Source organism: Ahaetulla prasina, chromosome 3, assembly GCF_028640845.1.
Source record: "Ahaetulla prasina isolate Xishuangbanna chromosome 3, ASM2864084v1, whole genome shotgun sequence".
Classification (NCBI taxonomy): domain Eukaryota; kingdom Metazoa; phylum Chordata; class Lepidosauria; order Squamata; family Colubridae; genus Ahaetulla; species Ahaetulla prasina.
Genome location: NC_080541.1, coordinates 13,406,297 through 13,428,830, shown reverse-complemented (window position 1 = coordinate 13,428,830; position 22,534 = coordinate 13,406,297). Strand labels below are relative to the sequence as shown.

The following is a 22,534-nucleotide window of genomic DNA, read 5'->3' as shown; positions in this document are numbered from 1 at the left end:
TAAAAATACCCTTGCACAGATCAACATTAGATAACGTTTTGGCAACAGGGTAGAAGTGGCCTGTGAATGCTTTCCTTCTATACAGGTAGTCCTCGAGTTACGACAGGTTCATTTTGTGATCGTTCAAAATTGCAACAGCAATGAAAAGGCAATAACGGGGACTTATGACCGTTTTCCCCACTTCTGACCGTAGCAGCATCCCCGTGGACACGCAATCCAAATTCAAACACTTGGCAACTGACTCATATTTATGACGGTTGCAGGGTTCCAGAGTTATGGGATCCCCCTTTGGCGGCCTTCTGATGAGCGAAGTCAATGGGGAAGCCAGATTCGCTTAGCAACTGTGTTACTTAACAACTGCCGTGATCCGTTTAACGACTGTGGCGAGAAAGGTCGCAAAATGGGTCCAAACTCCCTTAACAACTGCCTCGCTTAGCCACAGAAATTTTGGGCTCAATTGTGGTCGTAAGTCAACGTCTACCTCTATTCTTTTAAAAAAAAGTTTCCAACTCTATCATAGCCTGGTGGCAGAGGTGGGTTTCAGCAGGTTCTGACCAGTTCTGGAGAACCGGTAGCGGAAATTTTGAGTAGTTCGGAGAACCGGTAGTAAAAATGCTGACTGGCCCCGCCCCCATCTATTCTCTGCCTCCTGAGTCTCAGCTGATCGGGAGGGAATGGGGATTTTGCAGTAACCTTCCCCTGGAGTGGGGTGGGCATGGAGATTTTACAGTATCCTTCCCATGCACACCCACCAAGCCATGCCATGCCCACCAAGCCACACCCACAGAATCGGTAGTAAAAATTTTTGAAACCCACCACTGCCTGGTGGTCTCCCATCCAACATTCTCATTGTATTTGTTTTTAAAGAGCAGTCAATGTGTTGATTTATATACAGCCTGAGCAGCTCTCCTTTGTCCAAAATATCACAACGTGAAATGTTAATTTGAGACCCATTTTCCTCTCTCTTCAGCAAGTCACAGGGGCCGCAATGTCTTGTAGCATAATTACCTGTTCCCACAAGCTTTCCTCAGCTTCAATCTCATTAAATGCCAATTCTTGCCCTGGTTCGTTAAGGATTAACGCTTGACTCTGTCACGCTCCTTACGAAGAATGGGCATTAATTATGCCTCAATTGTTTTCCAGAAGGGCAAGGAGAATGGCAAGGCTAAAGAAATCCCTCCTGACCTGCAGGGCATCCTTCTGTGTGGGTATCCTGTGCATCTTCAAAGGGGTTGCAGGGAGCGACAGAAAGTGTGTTTAATGCGCCTAGTTCCTGGCTGCTTTCAAAATGAGAGATAGTAGAGTGGTGTTTGTCCAATCTGGCAACTTTAAGAGGTGTGGACTTCAACTCCCAGAATTCCCCCAGCCAGCAAAGTGTGCTTAATGCACCTAGTTCCTGGCTGCTTTAAATAGTACAGTGGTGTTTGTCCAATATGGCAACTTTAAGAGGTGTGGACTTCAACTCCCAGAATTCCCTCAACCAGCAAAGTGTGCTTAATGCACCTAGTTCCTGGCTGCTTTCAATAGTACAGTGGTGTTTGTCCAATCTGGCAACTTTAAGAGGTGTGGACTTCAACTCCCAGAATTCCCTCAGCCAGCAAAGTGTGCTTAATGCACCTAGTTCCTGGCTGCTTTCAATAGTACAGTGGTGTTTGTCCAATATGGCAACTTTAAGAGGTGTGGACTTCAACTCCCAGAATTCCCCCAGCCAGCAAAGTGTGCTTAATGCACCTAGTTCCTGGCTGCTTTCAATAGTACAGTGGTGTTTGTCCAATATGGCAACTTTAAGAGGTGTGGACTTCAACTCCCAGAATTCCCCTAGCCAACATGAGTTGAAGTCCACTCATTGTCAAAGTTGTCAAAGTTGGGAAACACCGCAGCAGACACTCATTTTCTACTGTTAAATCCCCTTAAAACCCGAGTCAAGAAGGCGCTACCTCATTTTTGTTTCACAGAATTAGTGAATATAGGTAGTGCTGGACTTGCAGCAGTTCATTTAGTGACCGTTCTAAGTTGCGACAGCACTGAAAAAAAGTGCCTTAGGGCTGTTTTTCACAGTCACGACCTCTGAAGCAGGCTTGGCAGCTGGTTCATCCTTATGACCGTTGCGGTGTCCCGAGGTCATGTAAGCCCCCTTTCGTGGCCAGATTCACTTAACAACTGGGTTACTGACTTATCAGCTGCAGTGATTCACTTAACAATTGAGACAAGAAAAGTCATAAAATGAGGGGAAATTCACTTAACAAGTGTCTCACTTAACGGCAGAAAGTTTGGGCTCAATTGCGGTCGGAGGTGGAGGACTAACTTTACAATCCTGATCTTGTCTACTGTGGAGCTATGTTGGCCTTCAATACTCTTCACAATGATTGAGCCAAAACTAATGAAGCACACTTTGCTCTCCTTTTGCTACAGGAGATGCTAGGCGTTGCAGACCAACATACTCAGAAGAGCAGAGGGAAATTCTGACTCGAGAAAGTTTAAACAGTGTCTACCCTTTTGTTAGAGCGACGTTAAGACACCATTTTTAGACCTGTTTATTGTCTGCACAACGGGCAGCCAGCTTTATAAATGTCAGCATTGTATAATAAGCAAAGACGACAGAAGACTTAAGTTCAAATGTTAAAAAATCAAAGAGACCAATTTATCAAGTTCCCTGTGTTGGCTCTAAAAAAAAAACCAAGATTCACAAGATATATAAAATATTAGGAGTTACGTGCCCCACCCCCAAGCCATGGCTTATAGCTTGCTCAAATTTGGGGAATAGATTTTAATGCCCTGAAATAACATTTTGGAACATAATATTCTTCTATCCATAATAAGTGCCCCTTCCTCTCCGTTTGTTCTAGTTCCCCATCTGTATCCTTATTGTAACTGCAACCTAGAGTCCCAACTTCTACAAGTAGTTAGAATACTGAGTTCACTGTGTCATGGTGTTAAGCCACAGCTGTGTGTAAAGTTCAGTGTGTTGCCTTATATTAAGCCACAGATTGCTTAACTGTCATGGCTTGATGCAAGGTGGGTCCTTCTCCAGAGCCACCCAATTTTACCCTCAAAATCTAAACGTTTTGTCTTTCGTCTGGACCAGTGTCAAAATATTTTTTTTTCTCGATATATATGGAACAGATCATCTAACCTCCCCAATATAGACCATCAATGCAATATGTTTAATATATATTTGAATACATATTATCACACAGTACCAAAAATCAAAACCATATGGTTTCAAGCCATACAGGGACATCCAGGTTCAAGTCTTATCTTCAACCATGGAAGCTCACTACCTTTAAGTTATCTTACAGGGTAAAGGGGGAAGAAGGGGAGGAGGAAGAGTTACTTGGATTATACCACACTGTTTGTTTAAACAACTGGATGTCAGTTTGTGTCTAGGTGCAACTCAACTTGTAGTAATAACTTATATGGCCGTAGATGACTTGGGGACAGAATTACCTAGAGGACTGCTTAGTTCAACATCTTTGCTCCTAGGGATTCTGAAAACTGGCTTTGGTCCCAGGTCTGTAGGTGATGTGAGGTGGGTTTCAGCAGGTTCTGACCAGTTCTGGAGAACCAGCAGCGGAAATTTTGAGTAGTTCGGAGAACCGGTAAATACCACCTCTGACTGGCCCCTCCCCCAACTATTCTCTGCCTTCCGAGTCCTAGCTGATAGGGAGGAAATGAGGATTTTGCAGTATCCTTCCCCTGGAGTGGGGAGGGAATGGAGATTTTACAGTATCCTTCCCCTGCCACGCCTACCAAGCCATGCCACACCCACAGAACCAGTAGTAAAAAAATTTGAAACCCACCGCTGGTATGTATTATGGTTGGTGCAGGTCCCTATCTTGTTTACTTTTTTGTTTTCTGTAAGGTTAACTCAGCTGGGCTTTCTCTTTGGCTTAATGTTTTCATCTGCTTTTATGGCATGCTACCCAGATTCCACTGAACTTGAATAAATCTACTCTCCATTACAAATTCCCACAATATGGGGTGGTCAGAGGGTATCCGGAAGCAAGTATGCTCTGGCAATGCTCCCTACAATAACAGAGTTGGAAAGGGACTTTGGAGGTCTTCTAGTCCAACCCCCTTGCTCAAGCAGGCATCCCTATACTATTCCAGGCAAGTGGCTGTTCAGTCTCTTAAATCTTCCAGTGATGGAGGACCTGCAACTTCTGGAGGCAAGCCATTCCATTGATTAATTTTTCCCATGGTTAGGGAATTTTTTAGTTCTAGGTTGCTTCTCTCCTTAGTTTTATAAGTTGGTTCATAAGATTCGGTTCATTCAGTCAGTTTAGAAGATCAGTCAAAAATTTAGTTCTTGGAGCAGTTGTTATGTAAGATGCTTCTAAGGGTGTTGCTTATTAATATTCTCTCTATGTTGCGTATACGATTGGAAATCATTTCTGTGACCTGCTTGGATTTTGATTAAAGCAACAGAATATGACTTGTAAAGGAAAATAAAATAAACACTGGCTATCACCTCACACTTGCTTGTGCTTCATGGTGACCAAAGGTGGGTTTCAGCAGGCTCTGACCAGTTCTGGAGAACCGGTAGCAGAAATTTTGAGTAGTTTGGAGAACCGGTAGTAAAAATTATGACTAGCCCCGTCCCCATCTATTTCTCTGCCTCCCAAGTTCTAGCTGATCAGGAAGAAATGGGGATTTTGTAGTAACCTTCCCCTGGAGTGGGGTGGGAATGGAGATTTTGCAATACAATACCAACAATACAATACGAACAATACAGCTACCCTTCAAAAAGACCTTGACTTTGTGTCAGAATGGTCTAAAACTTGGCAACTCCAAATCTCAACCAGCAAATGCTCTGTCTTACACATTGGAAAAAAGAATCTAAACACTAAGTACAAGCTCGATGGACTACCTTACAGATGACCCCCACCCTTGGAGTTTTCATATCAAATGATCTAAGTGCCAAAGCAACTACATCGCAAAAAAGGCTTTAAGAGTTGTAAAGAATCTTGTGTAGATTCTTCTCCAGAAACGCTACTAACCAGAGCATACAAAACATTTGCTAGATCAATTCTTGAATACAGCTCATATGTCTGGAACCCACACCACATTTCAGACATCAATACAATTGAACGTGTCCAGAAATATTTTACAAGAAGAGTTCTCCACTCTTCTGAATACAACAAAATATCTTATGCCACCAGATTTGAAATCCTGGGATTAGAAAATTTAGAACTCCGCCGCCTTCGACATGACCTGAGTTTAACTCAGAGAATCATCTATTACAATGTCCTTCCTGTTGAAGACTACTTCAGCTTCAATTGCAACAATCCACGAGCACACAATAGATTTAAGCTTAATGTGAACCGCTCCAATCTTGATTGCAGAAAATATGACTTCAATAACAGAGTCGTTAATGCTTGGACTACCTGACTCTGTGATCTCTTCCCAAAATCCCCAAAGCTTTAACCAAAAACTGTCTACTATTGACCTCACCCCATTCCTAAGAGGTCCGTAAGGGGCGTGAATAAGAGCACAAGCGTGCCTACCGTTCCTGTCCTATTGTTTCCTTTCATTATATCCAATTAATATAGTTACTACATACTTATGCTTATATATATGCTTATATATTGTATGATTATTTCATGCTTATGCTTATATATACTGTGTGACAAAATAAAATAAAAATAAAAAAAATCCTTCCTCTGCCACGCCCAGCAAGCCATGCCATGCCCACCAAGCCACACCCACAGAACCAGTAGTAAATTTTTTTTTGAAGCCCACCGTTCCCCGAGATGCTGCTTCAAGCTCACCTGGCTGGAAGGAGGAGGCAGCTGCATACCAATTTACGCTTGAAGTGACCATTTTGAAAACATCTTGCTTGGTCATGGGGTGCTCAGCGATGGGAGGCAGTTAAGGGAGGAAAAAGTTGAACTTGGAAATTTCGGCACACAATTCCCAGTTCTGGCTATGCACTACTATAGTGGTGTCAGGCACAAGGCCCGCGTGCCAAATCTGGCCCATGGGGTGTTTAGACCTGGCCCACGGTGTCTCTGCCAGCGAAAACGGAGCTCCATTTTTGCTGGCAAAGAGGGTTGCAGGAGGCCGTCGCAGCTGAAAACGGAGCTCGGGAGCCTGCTTTTGCTGGCAGAGCGCTCGGGCTGCCATGGGCGCCCCCGACACGAGTAATGTTGAGCTGGCCAAGCCCACCCTGGCCACACACACACACACACACCCTACCCCCCCCCAAAGTCAAACACATCCCTGATGCAGCCCTCAATGAAATCGACTTTGACACCCCAGCACTACTGCAATGCACTTGACTTCTAATAAAACTATACCTTTTTCAACAAATGGATCGAAGGATCATGTCTATTTAGAGGTTTAAGTGGTGGCAGGTCTAACAATGCTTGAATCGACTCAGAGGGTTGAAAAGAAAGAAAAAAACTAATGTCCTAACTTGTTTCTTTTATGCTACACACCATAGCTATTTGAGGGAAGGAACGCTACCAAAGAAAGCAGGAAATGTGCAATTTACAGTTTTGCCGAGGACTGTTGCTTGCAATATAATTTTCTGGAGCCCAAGGCAGCACTGGACTAAAAAAAACAAAAAACAAAAACCCATCCGTAACATGCTAAATAAAACATCTTCCCAAACATCTGATTTCTTCTAAAAAAAAAAAATCTCCCTCCAGATTAACACACTACATTGCAAATCTATTGATTTTTTCCTGCAGTTAAATAATATTTCTCTAGGACTGCATCCCTTTATGAGGGTGACGGAAGACAGAGGAATGCAAAAAACAGTTCTACCTATATCCATACACCAATCGTGAAATATAAAATTTGTTACTACCAATTCTGTGGGCGTGGCTTGGGGGGTGGTTTAATGTGACTGGGTGGGCATGGCCACCTTTTTTTTTTTTTTTACTTTTAAAAACATTTTTTCTACAACCTCTTCGGCCAAAGTGGTTGTAGAAAAAATGCTTTTAAAAGGCTCTGGCGATCCCAGCTGAGCCACGTGATCATCAGAGCCATTTTTTTTTTAACTTTTAAAAGCATTTTTCCACCGATCTGACGATCGCGCGGCTCAGCTGGGCATGGAGGGGGGCAGGGATTTTTGCTACCGGTTCTCCGAATCACCCGCTGCCATCGCTACCACATTGGGCGATCCGGTCCGAACCGGGAGCATTTCACCCCTGCCGTACACCTAATAAGTAACAGTCTGTACATGCCAAAATTCTGGAATTGTCCAAAACCAGTTAATTTTCAAGCTTTGTACTGATGATGCTTCTAGGGAAATAAACAAAAGTCCATTGTTTTCCAATGTTGATTTCTGCATCTGACACAAGTCTGTTCCACTTGTCCATTCATCTTTGATGGAATCTATTTTCAGAAAGTTTTTAACTCTTTTAATCATTTTTTTCAAGTGGATCGAAAGATTTCTTAGTTTACACTCTTGGGGGTGGGTGGGGGTTCAACTCTCACCTCCAACGATAATGGCAAATATTTGGTGTCTTTATGGTTTTTCAGGGGTGTGTGTGTGTCTGGCTTTCAGGAAGTCGTTTAATGATTGAAAGTCTTATCAAGGAACTGAAAAACCAGCAACATTTAGTAAACAGAAGTTTAAGACTTTAGGAACAATCAAACAGCAGAAATGTTACATGCTCTGAACATTTTGGGCTATTGATGCTGTATTTATCCATTATTATTTTTTTTGCCAATTGTCTTGACCAACTTGAATGTCAGAAGACAGACCTAGTGATCATTACAAAATGGAATAAATTTCAAGCAGAGCAGAACACACCGGATTAGAAAGAAGTCTGAAGATTTTGGTCAAATTTAGCTTCAGTTGGTTTCTGTTTCCCAACCTCAATGCACAGCAAATTCTGCAGCAACCAGCCTCATTCTCCACATGCAAATGGCTTTATGTTTTGCGCTTGGTCAGATCATTGATATTTACAAGCTATTTTCCTTCTGAATTAATCCAGGAGAGTTCATTTTAATGGTCTCGGCGTTTCCTCCTAAAACCCAACCACTTTAAAAAGACTTCGCATTGCTCTGCTGAGGAAAAAAAACAAACATTCTCTTAGCTGGAGTATCTCAGTGCAAACTCTCCTTGGGCCAACATGAGCAAATATCACTTTCTAACCTTTGTAAACATGACCTAGATGCAGGCTACAAACGTTTAATGAGCCTGAACGCACCCACTGCACCAAACAATTCTGGCTGTGGGTGAAATTGATCAGCAAATTTTTTCTTCTCTGGGTAAAGTTCAAAAGCCCTGTTAAAATGAAGGACTTTGCCCATCACATGCTCATCTGGGCATGGTGGCCTTTCTACTTAAGAGTGAAATAAAGCCAGATCATGTTGATCATCTCTCCTGAGGCCTGCTAAATAAGTCGGGACACTGAAATCAGTGGCTTTAAAAGCATTGTCAAACTATGTTATCTCTTCGCCTTGAGAGAGTGCAATCAAATTTAGAATAGGCAAATTCCAGTTCTCAAACCATGGTCACCAAGCAGTGTGTCCCAACCTCAGCATTTTTGAGATGCGTGGACTTCGACCTCCAGAATTCTCCAGCCAGCATTCCGTTAAAAGTTGAGAAACACTAGTCTACGCTATATTTAACCAGCGTAGATGAGTAGACGGTTAAAGCTTGCAAAATCTATCTTTCTCCCCCCGCTTCTTCGAGGAAGTCAAGATGGACCATCTAAAAAATCAGATACAAAATGGTTTCTTAAGAAGGGGCGCATTGAGTTATGAAGCAAGATTTCTCTACGTAGACTCTCAAATCAAGCCATGGTTTGAAACCAAATGTCCTTGATTTCAGCCGCAGAAGTGCAGCGCAGGACTTTCTGTTGGTGATATTTGCTCAACTACTGGGGTCAGAAATCTGATCTCATCCAACCTAGCAGAGATCTAACGTCTGCAAAAGCCACCATGTGCCCACATAATTAACAAATCTGCAGATTGCAAATAGTTTTATCCTGCATTCCAGGCTTCTGGAAGGAAGATAAGGGTCCTACAATGAATGTTATTTCCAGTCACTGATTTGCAAATCAGATTAACCCAGATTTTAGTTCAATGAACACTGGCCCAGAACACCCAGAGCAGAACCTCCCTCTGTTGCTGTTAACGCTGGTATGATTTTAATTCTGTTATTTGTATCTCTGCCATGACACAATCTTCCACATTCCCCACATGTAAATTAAACCATCACCTGTTTCCTATCTTTATAGTGGATATGATCGTGAATCAAGCCTTTCCCAACGGGAAACTTTTCGAAAAGTAGGATCGGAATTCCCAGCCATCATGGAGAGAGTTTGGGAATTCAATTCCAATACAACTGGAATACAGCACAAGTAATTGTGCTGTGTGCGGTATGGTAAAATAGTTGGGGCAGAACCATTTTGATAAGTAAAAGCACAGAAATCAGCAGGAAAATTTCCTGCTTTGCTTCGTTTAAATTCTATTTTTGATATATGACACAGGAAACTGGCCACAACAAAAAAATTGTATGAAAAAAACGCAAGCTACCAAAACAGGGTAGCTTCATTTATAGAATATAAAATTGTGCAAAGACCTTCACATCTGTCCAAAGTATGAATTTTCTAATAGGATGTCACATCTGTACACCTGATTCTATAAACCTCATGCATTCTTTTATTACCTCAAGTGCAACCATGGCGTCCAAACTTCATCACAACTTCCTTGCTCAACAAACCCAAAATTAATCAAAATTCTTTAACCTCGTCAGTGGCCTATTCCAGCCTAGGAGGCCACCTGATTAAATTCCTCACAGGCGGGCCAAAGTTGAAGTTGCAAGAGTTAGGTAAAATCCGCAGCATGATGTTAATTGTAATTAAATGCCATTCGTTGATCTTCAACCACGATTAAAAATTACACAAGAACACAACACAAATGTCTCCTGGGAGCCCTCTGGGCAGTTGGGAACTTGCATTCATCCGCAAGGAATGGTGTAAGAAGGAAGGCCTGAGGCTGAAATGCCGAGACAACATAAACTGCAGATGCTAAACATTCCCGAAAATTTTCAAAAGGGTCAGATTCAGGATAACTTGAGCAAAGCATTGTAGAAAACTGCTTTACAATTGGCAAAGTAGCCAATCAGGGGACAGGGCTGCACACATGCACGCACAGATCCAGCCTAATAGGAACTTTTTAAATGCCCGATTCAGTACTGTTGAACTTCCTTATGGCATTAAACTTATGCTATTACTTTCTTACTAAAGTTGATCACAACACAATCCCGGCCCATAAGGATTGAGCGTGCACAAGAGACAGGCTACCAAATTAAAACACAACGCAAAGTATGGCAGGTTCCTTGGTGCCCTCTGGGCTTGGTGGTTTACTTGCAGACATTTCATCACCAAACTAGGTAGTGTCATCAGTGGTACGTTAGGTTAAGCTAGGCTGGCACTTAATTGGGTAATGAAACATCTGCAAGAAAACCCCCAAGCTCCGAGAGCACCAAGGAGCCTACATTTCAACCCTGAGTTACAAATGAAAAGAAGGACTAGGGGAGACATGATAGCAGTGTTCCGATATCTCAGGGGTTGCCACAAAGAAGAGGGAGTCAAGCTATTCTCCAAAGCACCTGAAGGCAGAACAAGAAGCAATGGGTGGAAACTAATCAAGGAGAGAAGCAACTTAGAACTAAGGAGAAATTTCCTGACAGTTAGAACAATTAATCAGTGGAACAACTTGCCTCCAGAAGTTGTGGATGCTCCAACACTGGAAGTTTTTAAGAAGAGGTTGGATAACCATTTGTTTGAAATGGTGTAGGGTTTCCTGCCTGGGCAGGGGGTTGGACTAGAAGACCTCAAAAGTCCCTTCCAACTCTGTTATTATGAAATATTCTCTTTTATTGAGCCAAAGCCCTGCTTTCACAGGAGCCAAGATTTAAAATTCTGATTCTAAAGGGAGCGGACACATTTGCATAACTACTGTAGATTTCCCGGGATAGATTTTCTTCTCCCAGGAATACGTTTCTTCCCAGTCATCATATAAAAGAAAAATAAATAACACTGATGTCGGCAAAGATTCCCTAGTGCAGTGCTTCTCAATTATTTTCTGTCATGCCCCCCTAGGAAGAAGAAAACATTTTTCGCGCCCCCCGCGCGACTGTAAATACAGGGCTTAGCTTGTTATGACAGTGTTTGCCGAGGTCAAACGCACCCCCCTTTATGGAGCCTTGCGCCCCCCCTCGGGGGCGCGCCCCACTATTTGAGAAGCACTGCCCTAGTGAGACAATGAAGCCGGTAGTATCTGCAGCTACAGATAAGGGCAGAGGCTCAGAGATATCTGCCAATCAAAGCACAGCCCTGAATTTTTCACCCTTGTGCAACCCAGATCTTAGCTTTCTCTGATAGGATCTGGCCAGAGATGGAAGAATGCTCCTTTGTCGGGTTTTTTTTTTCCCAGGGAAAAACAATACCCGTGTTGTCACAGATAATCTGCCATCCCTTGTTCCTTCGTATGCACAGAGGTCCTTTTATCTGTGTTGAATTTTCAAAGCACCCCGGAAAACGTCGACTTGAATGAATGCGTTAACGTTTCATAACAGTTTATTCTTTGTGCAACAACCGTTCATCTCTGCCCAAATGGCCAAAATCAACTGTCAATTTCTTATTCTCTGGCAGGAGTTAAGGATAAACAGCGTGGAGCAATAGTCAGCCATGTTCACCACAAGTGTCTTTGCGCGGGGTGTGTGTGTGTTTCCACTCCTTTTCCAAATGGCATTTATCTTGATTTCACACCCATGCTTGTTTTAATGCTCAGTCCCACATCCAAGCATGCACTTCCATGCCCCAAGATAATCAAACCTATTGCCTCCATTGCCCAGATGAAGAACAAGGAACTGAATGGTCATGCAGTCATAACGCTTTAGAACAAGGCTCACTAACCTTGGCAATTTTCAAGACTTGTGGACTTCAACTCCCAGAGTTCCTCAGCCAGCAAAACTGTGGACTTCCAAGATAGCAAAGCTGGCTGAGAAACTCTGGGAGTTGAAGTCCACAAGTCTTCAAGTTGCCAAGGTTGGAGACCAGCAGCAGGTTGCACATTATGTTGCTACCGGTTCGCCGCATGTGTATGCTTGCTTTGCACGCACGAGTGCTCGGTTTACATGCATGCCTGCCTTCCGCACATGCGCCCAGTCTCAAAAACATGCCTAAATAGGACAGCATAGAGCCAGGGCAGGTGGTGGGCCCATCAGTGATTTCCGCTACCCGTTCAGGAGAACCGGTCTGAGCCATCTGAATACCACCTCTGTTGGAGACCCCTGCTTTAGAAGAGCAATTGATATTGCAAACAAACCCAGCTTCTAACACTTAATAAACTTTGGGGAGATGCTTCTGAGTGAGCATCTATCACCTTGATCTCAAAACAGCACAGATTTACAGTTAGAACTGCATGACTGTATATTCGCAGATTAATACTCCTTCTGAAAACATACCTTTGTTTTAAATGAAACTAAGCAATAACGATAAAAGAAACCAGAAAATATATTTGTGTATCTGCATATACTATCTTTGTTAAATGATTTTGTGGGCGTGGTTCTGAGTTTCCTGAAGATTGATTTTTCACCTGGGATATCTTTATAAGTTGGCAATTCCAGAGTCACTCTGGTGAAATGAGAGCCCCCTATATGTAGAATAAAATAAATTAATGCATCTTTCTGAAATCGCAAAGGGAAACCTTTGCTGTTTTTTCCCGAAGGCCATCCCGAAGTTTTTTCCCAAAGGCCATCACTCTGCTAAACAAATAATTCCATCAACACTGTCAAACTATTTACTGAATCTGCACTACTATTAATCGTCTCATAGTTCCCATCACCAATCTCTTTCCATTTATGACTGTATGACTATAACTTGTTGCTGGCAATCCTTATGATTTATATTGATATATTGACCATCAATTGTGTTGTAAATGTTGTACCTTGATGAACGTATCTTTTCTTTTATGTACACTGAGAGCATATGCACCAAGACAAATTCCTTGTGTGTCCAATCACACTTGGCCAATAAAAATTCTATTCTATTCTATTCTATTCTATTCTGTTGTTTGAGGAAAACAAACTCCTTCTCAGTCTGCGTTCTCCAAATTCCCAGAATCCTTTGCTACAATGCTGAGAATCCCCTTTCTGACCATGAATTATGGGAACTGAATCTATTACACCTCTGGAAAGGCCATTTTGTGGTGAGAATGAGGAGATCCCATCAAAAGTTCCTCTGTGTTAATTTAATACCCCCTCCCCCGGGCACCCCCCATGCCACGTTCATGTTTGTTCGAGTTACATGTACAGCATCCCCGAAGTCTTCCCTGCTCATACGAAGCTCCTAAGAAATTCAGCACTATTCCAAAGAATATTATTCATTGAACTGTTTCTGTTTTACTCCACCTAAAATGCCTTCTTCACAGTTTGGCTTTCTTTTAGAATAGGAACAGAATTTTTTATTGGCCAAGTGTGTTTGGACACACAAGGAATTTGTCTTGGTGGATGTGCTCTCAGCGTACCTAAAAGAATAGATACCTTCATCAAGAATCATAAGGTACCACACTTAATGATAGTCATAGGGAAACAGTCAATATAAATTGGGATGGGATGGGCGGGATGGGGAGGGAAGGGAAGAGAGAGGAATGGAACGGAACGGAACGGGACGAAACAGAACAGAACAGAACAGGAATAGAATTCTTTATTGGCCAAGTGTGATTGGACACACAAGGAATTTGTCTTTGGTGCATATGCTCTCAGTGTACGTAAAAGAAAAGATACATTCATCAAGAATCATAAGATACAACACTTAATGACAGTCATAGGGTACAAATAAACAATCAGGAAACAATATCAATTTAAATTGTAAGGATACAAGCAACAAAGTTACAGTCATGCAGTCGTAAGTGGGAGGAGATGGGTGATGGGAATGATGAGAAGATTAATAGTAGTGCAGACTTAGTGAATAGTTTGACAGTGTTGAGGGAATTATTTGCCTAGCAGAGTGATGGCCTTTGGGGGGAAAAAACTTTTTATCTATGGGTATGAACAACCCAACTTAAATAAGTTGGAAAAAGAATGCTTAATTAGTCTGCTAGTCAAGCAAAAAGAAAAGTTACCAAACCATGTATGTTTGCCGGCCAGCCTTTGCTTCTTAACCTTAGATTGCCTCAACCTAAAGACTTAATTTTCAAGAGAACCAAGCCATCTATCACTCATGGAATTCTCCCCCCCCCCCAAAAAAAATCCCTTTTGGAATTCCTTCCCCTTTGGCATAGGATAAGCAAAACATAAAAGTGGTCTGAGCCAATGAAATGTCATCAAAGATACATTCATGCAAAGACAGATGTTGGTTTCTGGGTGCAATTCAAGATGCTTGCTTTCACTTACAAAGGCCTTCTTGGCAGGGGGTGTAGATATTTGAGATATCTCCCATAATATCTGCCTGCCCAATTCGCTTCAACATGCTGCACTTAACAGAACAACAGAGTTGGAAGGGATCTTGGAGGTCTTCTAGTCCAATCCTCTGGCCAGGCAGGAAATCTTGAACCATTTAAGACAAATCTCTTCTGAAAAACTTCCAGTGTTAAAGCATCCACAACTTCTTGAGGCAAGTCTTTCCACGGCTTAGTTGCTCTGTCAGGAAAAGTCTCCTTAGTTCTAGGTTGCTTCTCTCCTTGATTAGTTTCCATCCATTGCTTCTTGTCCTGCCTTCAGGTGCTTTGCTGGGATTTATTCTGGATCCCACCAATTAACCAATGCCACCTTACGAGACCCGGGAGATTGCCTTGCAACAGCCACCTTGGAAATCAAGATGGCTCCATTTTATCTACCTTCTGGTGATCTTTGAAATTAGAATAGAATAGAATTTTTTTTATTGGCCAAGTGTGATTGGACACACAAGGAATTTGTCTTGGTGCATATGCTCTCAGTGTACATAAAAGAAAAGATACGTTCATCAAGGTACAACATTTACAACACAATTGATGATCAATATATCAATATAAATCATAAGGATTGCCAGCAACAAGTTATAGTCATACAGTCATAAGTGGAAAGAGATTGGTGATGGGAACTATGAAACGATTAATAGTAGTGCAGATTCAGTAAATAGTCTGACAGTGTTGAGGGAATTATTTGTTTAGCAGAGTGATGGCCTTCGAGAAAAAACTGTTCTTGTGTCTAGTTGTTCTGGTGTGCAGTGCTCTATAGCGTCGTTTTGAGGGTAGGAGTTGAAACAGTTTATGTCCAGGATGTGAGGGATCTGCAAATATTTTCACGGCCCTCTTCTTGATTCGTGCAGTATACAGGTCCTCAATGGAAGGCAAGTTGGTAGCAATTATTTTTTCTGCAGTTCTAATTATCCTCTGAAGTCTGTGTTTTTCTTGTTGGGTTGCAGAACCGAACCAGACAGTTATAGAGGTGCAAATGACAGATTCAATAATTCCTCTGTAGAATTGGATCAGCAGCTCCTTGGGCAGTTTGAGCTTACTGAGTTGGCGCAGAAAGAACATTCTTTGTTGTCCTTTTTTAATGATGTTTTTGATGTTAGCTGTCCATTTGAGATCTTGCGATATGATAGAACCCAGAAATTTGAAGGTTTCTACTGTTGATACTGTGTTGTCAAGTATTGTGAGAGGTGGAAGGAAGTATGGAAGGGTTTTTCCTAAAGTCTACCACCAGTGGGCAAATTAGTGGGCAAAGTATATAGTTTGGAGCATTTTTGTGGTCTCTCTCCATATACCAGTTGTATTGTGTGCTATTTGGTGTGTTAGTTTTGGTATATTACTGTGTTTTAATTTTAGGAAGCTACTCAGAGCAGTTCTAGATACGGGTAATCTAGACGTCTGACTAGCAAAAAACAACTGTAAGAACTACAACACTCAAGTCCACAGGGTGCAGTTAACTAGGATCTATGGGATTTGAGGACTGAGAGTAACAGGATACAAAAGATTCAACTTTAAGCACATAGAAAGCCTTCTTCTGTCGTTTGGTAGGCAGAAGAATATTTTTGTTCCCAACTCTGATTTTTTACAGAGCAGGGCAACACACTGATAATTCAACAAATTCCAGAAATGGAATTAACGCGGACTTTTTTCTTGTATTTTAACAAGAAACGATCTGGGCACAATTCCTAAGGCAGCTCATCCACAAAAGCAAGGACGGGGCCAAGGAACATCCGTTCTTCCACAACTTGTTGCAAGCGCAGGAAGAACCTCCCACGGAGATCTAGCCCTCTTCCAAGGCCAGCCCAACTTGCGAGAGGATTCCAGCTGTTTCACTGTTTATCCAAGAAGGTCAAAGGGAATATTGAGAGCTTTTGCTGTCCAAATGGGAATGGTGAACATTGACTCTCTCGTGCCCATCCTGCCCAAGTCAGAATATCAGTGAGCAGCTTTGCAGGACCCGCTTCTTACAAGGTTAAGGGACCTCCAGGAATTCTCCCTTGAAGGATTCGCCAAACCTAAAAGCAAACTTTTCTTCACGTATTAAAAATATGCTACCCCAAAAGAATCCGGCGCCATCTATAAGGGCAGGGATTAGTGCTGCACCTGCACTAATGCAAATGCAGCTGGGCATCTTCCAGCAGAATCTCTGAGCCACCATGATCATCATGAGTTGAAGTCCACATTAACAGATTAACAGAGTTGGAAGGGACCGCTTAAGCAGGAGACACTACACCATTTCTGACAGATAGCAGTCCAATCTCTTCTTGAAAGTCTCAAGTGATGAAGCTCCCACAACTTCCGAAGGCAACCACTCGTTGACTGTTCTCACTGTCAGAAAGTTCCTCCTCATTTCCAGGTTGAATCTCTCCTTGTTCAGTTTCCATCCATTATTCCTTGTCTGGCCTTCAGGTGCCTTGGAACATAGCTTAGCCCACTCCTCTCTGTGGCAGCCCCTCAAATATTGGAACATTGCTATCATATGTCCCCTGGTCCTTCTCTTCCCTAGACTAGCCAGGCCCAGTTCCTGCAACCGTTCATCCTATGTTTTAGCCTCCAGTCCCCTAATCATCCTGGTTGCTCTTCTCTGCATTTTTTCTAGAGTTTCAACATCATTTTTATAGTCTGGTGAGCACACATTGTGGGAGGGTTTCCAGGCACCTTAAATTTATGCAGTTGAAAGTTCTCACATGCTTAGTCTTGAGAAGCCCTGCTGATATACAGCCTAACTTCCCTCCCGGTCATAGTGACCCTGTACAGGTAGTCCTTGACTTACAAGAGTTCCCTTAGTGACAGTTTAAAGTTCAAAAGCAGTGGAAAAAAGTGACTTGTGACCATTGCAACATACCCAGTCACATGATTTACATTTGGATGCTTGAGAACTGACTCATATTTATGACAGCTGCAGCGTCCCTGAGTCACATGATCTTCATTTGTGACATTCTGGCGAGCAAAGTCAATGGGAAAAACCAGATTCACTTAACAACCAAGTTACTAATTTAACAACTGCAGTGATTCCCCGTAACAAATGAGGCAAACCTCATTTAACAAATTTCTTACTTAGCAACATAAATTTTGGTCTCGATTATGGTCGTATGTTGAGGACTATCTTCTCATCTGATGACCCCTTTGCCAGTATTATCTAAGCAGCAGCTACCTCCTGGCAACTCAAGCAAATAAATTGTGACCACACCAGTTTGAAAAATCCAACTACACCCTCTAGCTAGCAAGATCCCAGAGGAATCATTCAGCTGCAATTAAAACAGCGTTCTCTGACAAAAAAACAAAAAAAAAGTTGGAAAGAAGGGCTTTCTAATCCGATTTTTACAAGAGTTCTAGGCTATTTAAAATCTTGTTCCAGGCTATGAGATTCACACTTGTATCTGCTCTTCTTTGTCTTCAAACTTTATTCAGCTGACGCAATGAATTTCAGTCCACGTAAAACTTCTGCAAAGCCTAACAGTTTATTCCTCTCAAATGTGTATTTTTAAATTCCGCCATGTTAAAGGATTCTGCATATTATGGTCCCCAAACCCTAAAAGAAAGTGGCAGAAAGTGTACACAGTCTTTGCTGATCTTGGAAAAGTTAATAGGATCCAGAGAGTTGTAAATTGGATGGGGCACCACCAGGAAATGCTAGAGATACAGGCTATATGGGGAAGATGAAAAACACTGGAAGAAAATAACAGCAAACTATTTCCTATTTGTTGCCAAGAAAACTGCAGACTGAAACTGAATAAAAACTAAAGGGAAACCTGATATTTGCATGCTGGTGTTTGGAAGGCAATAAAATCCTACTGACTTTTTAATTTTTTTTTTATACAAGAGGCTAAGCTTGAACAGTGCTGGGTAGTTTGAGGCTCAGCCATTCACTTAACGCTTTATGTGAACAGGTCCACAGTTTTAAGACAGCAAGCAGCTGGTGTATAGCAATGCTATGTAAACCTGTCACTACATTTTACTAATTCAAGTTTAGTGTGTCGTAGGAATATTTTCAGCCTGCCCTCCCTGTGTTCTACCCTATTAAACAGATAAAGATGGCCAAATACTACAAGCAAACTTAGTTGTTTTAACTCTAGTGCCTAGTTCAGGGAACTTTTACTTTGATTTTTAAGAAAATCAACTTGTAGAGTCCTCAGTGCTCTCTGTACTTGGTTGTTTTCTTGTAGACATCTCATTTCCCAACTAAGTAACATCATCAATGCTAGAAGGGAAATGGAGTTTGCTCTCTAAATGTATATGTAAAGAGAGCAAACCCCACTCCCTTCTAGCACTGAGAATGTTATTTACTTGGGTAATGAAATGTCTGCAAGAAAACAACCAAGTAGAGAGAGCACTGAGGACCCCACAGTTCAATCCTGAGCTACAAATATTAATTTCGGTTGCTACTCATCTCATATGCTATCATTCAACAGAGTGAACAGATCAATATAAGTCAGCCCAGCTGCACTTTTCAAAGTTAAAACAAGAGTCACTTAAATCAGTGGTTCTCAACCTGGATGTATGGATTCAACTCCCAGAATTAAGGAGTCTTAACCACATCTTAAGTTGCCCCAAAGGCTGAGAAACACTGACCTTAAACTCCCACCATCTCAAAAATCAGGCAACGCAAAATAAAAGTCAGTATTGCTTCAGAAGCAGGTGAATTTGCTTGAACATTTTGCAACTCCCGACAAGGAGGAAAAAAAGCAAGACTTAGAATAACTTTTGAAAGCAACAGTCTTTGAAACAGTTTTTAAAAAACAGTATGACTTGACCTTGTTGCTGGTATCCTTAAGATTTATATTGACGGTTTCCTAATATGATTTGATTGCTTTATTTGTTCCCTATGACTATCATTAAGTATTGTACTTTATGATTATTGATGAATGTATCTTTTCTTTTATGTACACAGAGAGCATAGGCACCAAAGACAAATTCCTTGTGTGTCCAATCACACTTGGTCAATAAAATTCTCTTCTCTTCTCTCCTCTTCCATTCTGTCTTCTCTTCTCTTCTCTCCTCTCCTCTCCCCTTCCATTCTTTTCTCTCTCCTCTCTCCTCCCCTCTTGTCTTCTCTCTCTTCTCTCCTCTCCCTTTCCATTATCTCCTCTCCTCCTGTCTTCTCTTCTCTTCTCTATGCTATTCCTTTAAAAAGGCAACGTTGCCTCTCCAGCCAGCCAAAAACAGGACATTAAAGGGAAAGGAGCTAGTTCTCTTCCTCCATCTCTTCAGAAGGGAAATATAAAGCTATCTATCTATCTATCTATCTTTTTTTATTTATTTATTTACATTTATATCCCGCCCTTCTCCGAAGACTCAGGGCGGCTTACAGTGTATAAGGCAATAGTCTCATTCTATTTGTATATTTACAAAGTCAACTTATTGCCCCCCCAACAATCTGGGTCCTCATTTTACCTACCTTATAAAGGATGGAAGGCTGAGTCAACCTTGGGCTGGGCTTGAACCTGCAGTAATTGCAGGCTGCTGTGTTCTAATAACAGGCTTCTTACCAGCCTGAGCTACCACGGCCCTTCATCTATCTATCTATCTCTCAAAACCACAAAACAATCTGGGAGCTGAATTCAGATTTTTAGGAATAGAGAATCAATCCATTCTGTCATAAACTCTGCTGACCTAACAAAACCAAGCAGGCTTCATCTGGGCTCCCCCATAATTCATCCTAGGAAATTTGTGCTCCTCAAAACCTAGCTGACAAGCGAAGGCTCTCCCCCTCCCTCCTCCCCCCCCATTTACTTTTCCTTTTTTTTTTAAATAAAGGAAAGCCTGAATTGTCCATTTCTTCCTATATCGCCAAATTTCCGATGAGGCTAAATTTAACCGCTAAAGCAAGGAAAGCAGGCAAGCAACTCGGGGTACCCAAGTATCCATTGGCAGAAGAATTTGGGGGGGTGGGGCGGGAAGGGGGAGAGAAGAAAAAAAAATGAAAATAAGATAGGATGCCCAAGTGCAAAAGAAAGTCTTTTTTTTTTTGGAGGGTCAGAAGTTGAAGTCCGGTGGGGGAGTAGACGAGAAGAGGTTTTTGGGAGGGTAAAGTTTTCAAAAGTTTTTCAAGTTTTTCAAAACTTTTTGAAAGAATGAGACAGACTGGGAGGGAGGGAGGGGGGGGGAATCGGATTTGTTTGTCCCCCCTCCCACTCTACTTGGTTCCTCCCCCCTCCCTCCCTCACAACAACCCGGCGAGGTCGACTCGGCAAACCCAGCGCTCGACTCCCTTTCCCATCCTCCCCAGCCAGCCAGCCAGCCAGCCAGCCCGACCGCCCCTGGTGTGTTTGGTTTTTGTTTTTTTTTATAATCCCCAAAGTTTTCCCCTCCAGCCGTTCGCGGACGACAGGAGCAGCCGCTCGCTCAACGACCGCCGGAGTGGGCGTAAAAAAAGCGCGGCGACTCTCACCTGGGCGGGCGGGAGCCCTTTTCAGACGCTGCCCCGAGACGAGACCCCACCGAGCCGGGGAGGAGAGAGAGAAAAAAGACAAGTGGGTCGCTTTGAGACCCCTCGCCGCCTCTTCAAAAAAAAAACACGTTCTCAACCAACGGACGCTCACGAAGCGCGACCGACCACCTGCGCTCACACAACCCCAGCACGCCTCTCCTCAGTCCGGCGCCGCGGGAGGAGTATTTATAGACAGGGTCCGGCGGGCCACGCCCTCTGCCTCCTGAAGGGCCACGCCCTCTCCCTCCTGAAGGGGCGTTCCCTCGGCCACGCCCACTTCAGTCGCCTCTGCTCCGCCAGCTGGACCACCCGCGCGCCGCTCCCCGCCCTCTTCGGGCTCCTCCCCCTTCCCCGCTCCCTCACCCACACCCCCGAGAAGGAAACCCGTGCGGGAGGGCGCTGGCCTGGCTCTCGGGGAGATGGCGAATGAGGGGAGGCAGGGGAAGATCGGTGGGGCGTGAAAAGAGGTTTTTGTGTTTTTTTTTCCCGAATGAAGCAAGAAACGACGCCACGGCAGTTTTTCCGGACTGGCGGCATTCCCTCGACGTTTTAGCGCCCTCCGGATACAGGAAGGCGACCGCCCATCGTTATCGACTGGCTGGAAATGAACGTTAAGGCAGAGGTCTTCATACTTGGCGGCTTTTAAGACTTGTGGACTTCAACTCCCAGAATTCTCCAGCCAGCTATGCTCTGCTGGCTGGAGAATTCTGGGAGTTGAAGTCCACAAGTCTTAAAGCCGCCAAGTTTGAAGACCTCTGCCTTAAGGCTCAGAAACTAAAGCATGGGAGAGATTTTTTTAGCATGGATAGATGGATAGGATCAGTGGTGGGATTCAGCCAGTTCGCACCACTTCGGGAGATCCGGTTGTTAACTTTCTGAGCAGTTTGGCAAACTGGTTGTTGGAAGAAACCTTTAGGGCAGAGAACCGGTTGTTAAATTACTTTGAATCCCACCACTGGATAGGATAGATATAGGATAATCATCGTGTGTGTGTGTGTGTGTGTGTGTGTGTGTGTGTGTGTGTGTGTGTGTGTGGTTAGTTGCGAAGTCGTGTCTGACCCATCATGACCCCATGGACAACGTTTCTCCAGGACTTCCTGTCCTCTACCATCCTCTGGAGTCCATTTAAGCTCACTCCTACTGTTTCAGTGACTCCATCCAGCCACCTCGTTCTCTGTCGTCCTGTTCTTCTTTTGCCCTCAATCTTTCCCAGCATGAGGCTCTTCTCCAGGGAGTCCTTCCTTCTCATTAGGTGGCCAAAGTATTTGAGTCTCATCTTCAGGATCTGGCCTTCTAAAGAGCAGTCAGGGTTGATCTCCTCTAGGACTGACCGGTTTGATCACCTTGCAGTCCAAGGGACTCGCAGGAGTCTTCTCCAGCACCAGAGTTCAAAGGCCTCCATTCTTTGGCGCTCAGCCCTCTTTATAGTCCAACTTTCAAAGCCATACATTGCAACTGGAAAAACCATCGCCTTGATTATACACACTTTTGTCGGCAGGGTGATGTCTCTGCTTTTTAGTACGCTGTCTAGATTTTCCATAGCTTTCCTCCCCAGGAGCAAGCGTCTTTTAATGTTTCGGCTGCAGTCCCCATCTGCGGTGATCTTGGAGCCCAGGAAAATAAAATCTGTCTCTACCGCCATTTCTTCCCCATCTATTTGCCAGGAATTGAGAGGGATGG

At 43.1% G+C, this 22,534-nt stretch overlaps 1 protein-coding gene across 2 annotated transcripts in view; it reads right to left on the bottom strand.

The window, feature by feature from the left end:
• Window positions 1-21,003, bottom strand: part of NDRG1 (N-myc downstream regulated 1) — a 65,255-nt gene extending 44,252 nt beyond the window's left edge. For both annotated transcript variants that reach the window (XM_058175194.1, XM_058175195.1), the window contains exon 1: window positions 20,816-21,003. The gene's annotated coding sequence lies outside the window, so the exon portion shown is untranslated. The remainder of the gene's footprint in view (window positions 1-20,815) is intronic.
• Between the last annotated feature and the right edge of the window lie 1,531 nt (window positions 21,004-22,534).